Genomic DNA, 6,299 nt, shown 5'->3' with positions numbered 1-6,299 from the left:
CTGGGGTTCTTTAACGTGCACTGACATCGCACAGTACACGGGCCTCTAGAATTTCTCCCCCAAAGAAATTCAACCGCCGCAGCAGAGATCGAACCTGCGTCTTTCGGGTCAGCAGCCGAGCACCATAACCACTGAGCCACCGCGGCGTACTGGTGCGGTACAAGTAATATTTGAGAGAGAGAACAGGGCCCTCCCCTGTTCTCTGTAAAATACCTCATTGCGTTTCTTTTAATTGTCTATGCGAACAAAGAGCGAATCTGCTCTGTACACCAGCTAACTCACCTTGTTATTTACACCTTGCTTGGCAAGCAACTGTATCTTGAAGCAAGACGGCGTTGTACAAGACGCAAGAGGATTTGCAAGATGTTCATTTATAGCATCCGCAATTGGTGGTGTTTCACGTGCTCACACGCCAACCACACAGTCTGAAGAGTGTAGCTTAGCTCTCGGTAGTGTCAACAAACTGTGATACAAAGAACAGAAACGCAGCCTATTCGAACATGGGCTATAAGTTTAAACGCGCAAGGAACTTCACAGGAGAATGATGAAGACGCACACTATGTTTAAAGATCCTTTCAGCATTAGCTGATTGTAGTTTAGACTATTTTTCTTTTAATGGTGGAGAGAGGTTAGTCAGATGGCTCTTGATAATCGCAAGGTGAACAAGGGAGGGAAAACTTCAGGGTGCTTGCTCAGGGTGCCATCAACTTTAGCAGCCATGATATCTGGACAAGATTCACCCTCCCCAGCTTAATAACATTCCCAATTTACACCCCCCCCCCCCCCCCCCCCTTTCACCGGGTTTTCCTCCTCGGAGGGATGATCCTATATAAAACCCGCCAATTATGAACGCTTTATCCAGACGAAGACAAGTCCACATGTCGAAACCCTGAGAACCCTGAGGTTTTCCCTCCATTGTTCACTTTGTGATCATTTTTAAGGCGAAAGCCTTTAATGACTCATGCTCGCGGTGTCCGTCCGTGCGCTTGAATCGTGCCAACTGTGGCCTCTCCTCAGCGCAACGGCGCAACCTCCTCCCTTCGTTAGCAACCGGCGCGCAAATGGGGACGCAGCAATGCAGAGCAACCTAAAGCCCCTGGGCTTTATAGCAACCGTGACCTCACACAGTAGAGGTAGAACGAGCGCGTGCGGGTCGGCGGTGGCAGCTACACTGCCGCTCCTTCGCCAGTCGTCTCGATGCATTCGAGTGAGTGAGACGCATGGCTCCGAAGCGCCCCAGTGATTCCGCGCCAAGCGGTTGGGGGAGCGGCAGTGGGTTGACCACAAGGCTTTCGCCAAGCACACTTTATAATTTCCAAAGTGTCTTCGGTAATTTTTTATTTTAAAATAGACTAATCCAGGACGCCTCTGCGCTGGGCACATGGTGTGAAAAAAAGAGCTCTAGCGCCTCGTATAGGTCGGCAGTCGGTTTGCGTCATCACGAAGGTTGCTTGGGGCAATAAAGGCGCGGTTGACTTCTTTGGAACGTAGGACTGATTGGCACCCTGTGAACGATCATGAGTGAGTGAGTGAGTGAGTGAGTGAGTGAGTGAGTGAGTGAGTGAGTGAGTGAGTGAGTGAGTGAGTGAGTGAGTGAGAGTGAGTGAGTGAGTGAGTGAGTGAGTGAGTGAGTGAGTGAGTGAGTGAGTGAGTGAGTGAGTGAGTGAGTGAGTGAGTGAGTGAGTGAGTGAGTGAGTGAGTGAGTGAGTGAGTGAGTGAGTGAGTGAGTGAGTGAGTGAGTGAGTGGAGTGATATAATATGATCACCTTATTTCTAAAGAGAATAGCGCAAGAGTGGGAAACCTGTTCGCGAGAGCAGAGTCCAAGCGTCACCTCAGTCCTTGAGTTAGCGACTGCTGCTGCGGGGCCCGAAAAGCGGAGAGTAGCTTCAGCTTGTGCTAACCCGCCACAAAAATAAGCACAAAATCAATAGCTCACTGCTTCAATAAGCGCTGGTAGATGTTCAGAGAGAATATTTGTGCACTCCAGAGCATGCCGACAATTAAAACGCTGCAGGATACCTATCCGCCTAAGAAGGGGGGCAGAAACTCCCATAATGGTGCGTGTTAGAAACGTGTTTTAACGAATGAAAGGATTGTCGCTGCCAAATTTATGCGCCATGCATTTGGTCTCCATCAGAACGGCATTCTAAGAATAGACCTGACGGTCGCCCATAATGGGGGCCACCCCAGTTAGCAAGCATGTCGACAAGGCACACATGGAAGCGCGGCAGCTGCTTTCACTCTGAAGTTAACATACCAGCCCTATGACCGTCGCTAACCCCAAAACGAGAGATAACGCGTAGCGCACAAGTGCTGAATGGGGTCAGGAAACATACTGGCGTCAGTCGAAGCGGGCACCGCTCGCTTCGCCATCCGTTCGTCGCAGTCGCTGTTTCTCGTTTTCAATGCAAGGGAACGGTGCACAAAGCTTTCGCTTCGGTTCATGTTGTCCACGATAAAAAATTCCATCGAATAAATGTCGTATACTTCGATATTGCTTTTGAACTTCGACATCTGTAAGGCTAAATAAGTACGTGTATGTTCGTCGTGGATATACGATGCCGTAAAGGGCAAGATTTTGAGGCAGGATGACGTTTTTGGCTCACAATGAAAGGCACAAATTGTTGAAGTTTCCGTGATACGCTGCTTTTATTATTGATTGTTGTCTTCTTGGATTTCAGCTGAAGTAAGCAAAATCGTAAATAACATTAAAATTACAATTAAGCGCTTCACTATTTGGACGGAACGGCGCTGCCAGCGGCTAGCGCAATCCAGGTGCGCTCTGCCCCTACTTTAAAGCTCTCAAACTTACAAACTGTCCTCAGCAATGCATTCAAAGTGGTCCTAAGTTTGGGCTTCTTATTCTTACCCGCGGTCCTCTCCCCCCTTGTCTTTAATGTTGCTCTCATTCCCCTAGCTCACAAACTCGCTCTCATCCCACACCTAAAGCGTACCCTGTGCGCTGATGATATTACAACATGGACCACACATAGCTCTTATGGGGAAATTGAAGGAACTTCAGCCAGCAGCCCACACCACTCCGCTCACGCGTCATCTATCGGGCTCGAATGCTCCCCCTCTGAGCGCTCCTCCTAATGACCAAAATCCGCCGCTAACTCACCTGTCTAAATCGCTCTACAAGGATCCCCTTTTCTGTCACCCCCAACCTCCGTGCCCTTGGCCTCTACCTGCAGTATTTCGAACGCAGTGACCATGCCCTTAAAACACTCAAGGCCTCCACGCACTCCGTGTTGCGGCTTCTACGCCGCATATACTCCCTACACAAGGGTTTCGACGAAGCGGACAACACAACGAAAGTAGTTCATGTTTTTATGCTTAGCCACATTCTATACGGCACCCCTCATCTTAAGCTGAACCGCATGGAAACCGAGCGCGTGAACGCCATGATCCGCATTGCAACTAAGGAAGACCTAAACCTACCTCGTAGCACTAGCATAGACGAACTCCTTGCACTGGGCATGCATAACACAATTCAGGAACTAGCTGACGCGCACCTTCAGACGCAGTACCTAAGACTTGCCGAGACTGCCAGTGGCCGCCATATCGTCGCTCCTTTCGCATCAACATACCCGCTAATCGGCCAACCCTCACAACCATTCCTCGACACATCCACACCCCTCTCGTTGTTCAACCCCTTCCTCGAAACGTCCATCAGTATCACATCTCTCGCCACGTAGCTCGCTTTAATACGCTTCACAAGTGTTACGGACGAGCCGAGGACGCCATTTGGGTAGACGTCGCATGTACAACGGATGAAGCTGTAGCAGTTGGTTACAATTCAACCCTACCTCCCTCCCTAAATCACCGTCTTCCCTCAGGCTCTACGCCTTAGGAGAGCGAGGAGACCGCCATTGCACTAGCCACATCACATTCGAATGCTAAACACCTCTTTAGCTATTCCAGGGCCGCTCTGTTCAACTTTGTCAGAGGCGGTATTAACCCTCCCGCCTGGCACTTGTTGACCGCACCCACATAAAATATATTGCGCAGGGTAGAGAGCCGGTGGGCGGCGGCTCACTTTGGGAGCCCCGAAAACATGGCTGCCGATAAATTGGCCCGAGGTTTGATTTGCCGGACTCAGGACAGCTTCAATCCGGGATTCCCGGGAGAGCGGGCGCACACCTTTGCAGAGCTAACGCAAATACCACGTTTGGACCGTTAGACTTACCCCCGCTCCCTCCCTTACCTACTCCAAGCAGATCTTCTGGAGACGTCTCCAGACCCGCCCTTTCTCATCCCCTCAGCTGTTATCCCACTATCGTGGCAGCTCCATTGCATGCTCTCTATGCGGCGACCCTCATGCCACACTCTCTCCCATCGCTTTCGGCTGCCCTGCTGATCCTTCCCTGCAGGGACAGCCCACCATATTAAATTGAGAGGACTGAGGGGTCCTGCGCTCGTCTCCGGACCAGACATCGCAGCTTGCTGCAGTGACTCGGGCTGCCGACCCCATGAACAACAGGGACATGAGCGTTTCGACGTTTGCGTGGAACCGCGTGGTGGTCCAGGGACCCAAGAGGGCCCAAACTTATTTGCTTTAATTGCTTTTTCCGTCCGTCTGTCCACCCATTCGTCTGTCCGTCTGTCAAGAGTATGCGTTGTTGTTGTAGCCTACGACAGAATGGCACATACCCACTCTGGGGGATCGGCCAAGAATCGGGTGGTAAAGTTTGGTATTCACCTGTACGTACGTAGTAAAGGCAAAAGGAAAGCACACGGGAGATGAGGAGAATGTTGTTGTTGTTGTTGTAGCCTACGACAGAATGGCACATACCCACTATGGGGGATCGGCCAAGAATCGGGTGGTGCAGAATAATGTGTGCAGCCTTCGCTATCTTCTTTCTCCACCTTTCGCTGTGCAATACAATTACGCCGCATTCTCGCCTCTAACCAAAACTAATTACATGCGAAAACTAGCAGTTAGGGTGCTTTCCAGAGGCATAGAAAGTGGCAGTGTTTTCCTAACCGAAATTCGATTCCATGATCAAGCATGTAAAACTTATTTTCAGTTAAAATTAATATATTCTATGAATTCAGAATGAAGCAGCGCAAACGCAGTGCGCCAGAGAAGAAGACGAGTGGTTCATTTTGCCGCTTTCTCGTGATCTATTTTCGTCAGTGCTGTTTCAAAATCTGGAATGCGAACTAACTAGCCCTAACTTTATACGCCCTGCGCCCGCATTAGGAAAGCAGACCATATTCGTCGTCCAATATCCAGTCACGAAGAAAGAGGTTTTGCTGCTGTACAAAGATGTTCTTTAATAAGGCACAGTTGCCAGCGTTACCTCTCCTCGATGTTTAATAACGACGGCTGTGAAGATCGCTTCGGTGTTTCTTGTGGTGCAACGAAACATTACCGCTGACGCAATGGTACAGTCGGCAGCGAAAACTTATGGGTTATGCGCATGGGAGAAAATAGAAATCATTTTGGCCTAGTGACGCAATTCAATCCCCCGAAATCCCTGTAAGTGAATGCCTATTTTAATGCTCCATCTGCTGTGTGTCAATATCAAGCGAGTGGGTTGTGATACAGCGCAACAGTAAGTTTGTTTCCCAGCTGACGCTTCCCGTACACGTTTACTGACCACTGTTCATTAATGCAAGAATGGCTAATGATAATGCAATCGTAAGTGTAAAGCAACGATGCATTAAGTTGCCCTGCTTGTATTACGATCCCAGTGAAAGTTACAATGAACGCTTTCATTTTTCCTTTCCAACCCTCACATGCGTTGTTCTCAGTTCCGAGCCAGGCGGCGCAGATGCAGTGCAAGAGTGTTCCTGCATGCATTCAGTGAGCGCTAATTCAGTTTGCAGCGAAGACAGCTGCTCAGCAAAGATGGTCTGGCCGGGCCAGTGCCCGCCTTCGCCTATACGTCATACACTGTAGTTTCTTCCATAAGTTGCTGTTCTGAGCCACGCTGTTTCCGCCTCCCTATTAGCGTCGATTAGAGACCAAACGATTGCTGGTAATTTGAAAAGAAGGCAAGTAGGCTAATAAATGGCGTTTAATAAGCAATGTAGATAGAAAGCTGGCCAGTTGTATATTGCAGCTAGGGATTAGCTGAGTGGAGTCTAAGGGAAAGGAAATATATCCGAAAGTGGTGAAGTATTAAAGGTCGTAGTTCTTAATAATTTTTCACTCCGTTCCTTCTTTTTCATTCATAATGGTAGATCTGCACCGCTTTAACGTCACGGGATGCTTCATACCGTCCGATACAACTCAAAAAGGAAGCCCGGCCACTGTATCTCAAAGGAGGCCCTCCAGCTAATGACGTCC

This window comes from Amblyomma mixtum, chromosome 6 (assembly GCF_055824585.1).
Source record: "Amblyomma mixtum isolate Tamu chromosome 6, ASM5582458v1, whole genome shotgun sequence".
In the NCBI taxonomy this organism is placed as follows: domain Eukaryota; kingdom Metazoa; phylum Arthropoda; class Arachnida; order Ixodida; family Ixodidae; genus Amblyomma; species Amblyomma mixtum.
Note: the sequence above shows the minus strand (reverse complement) of the source record.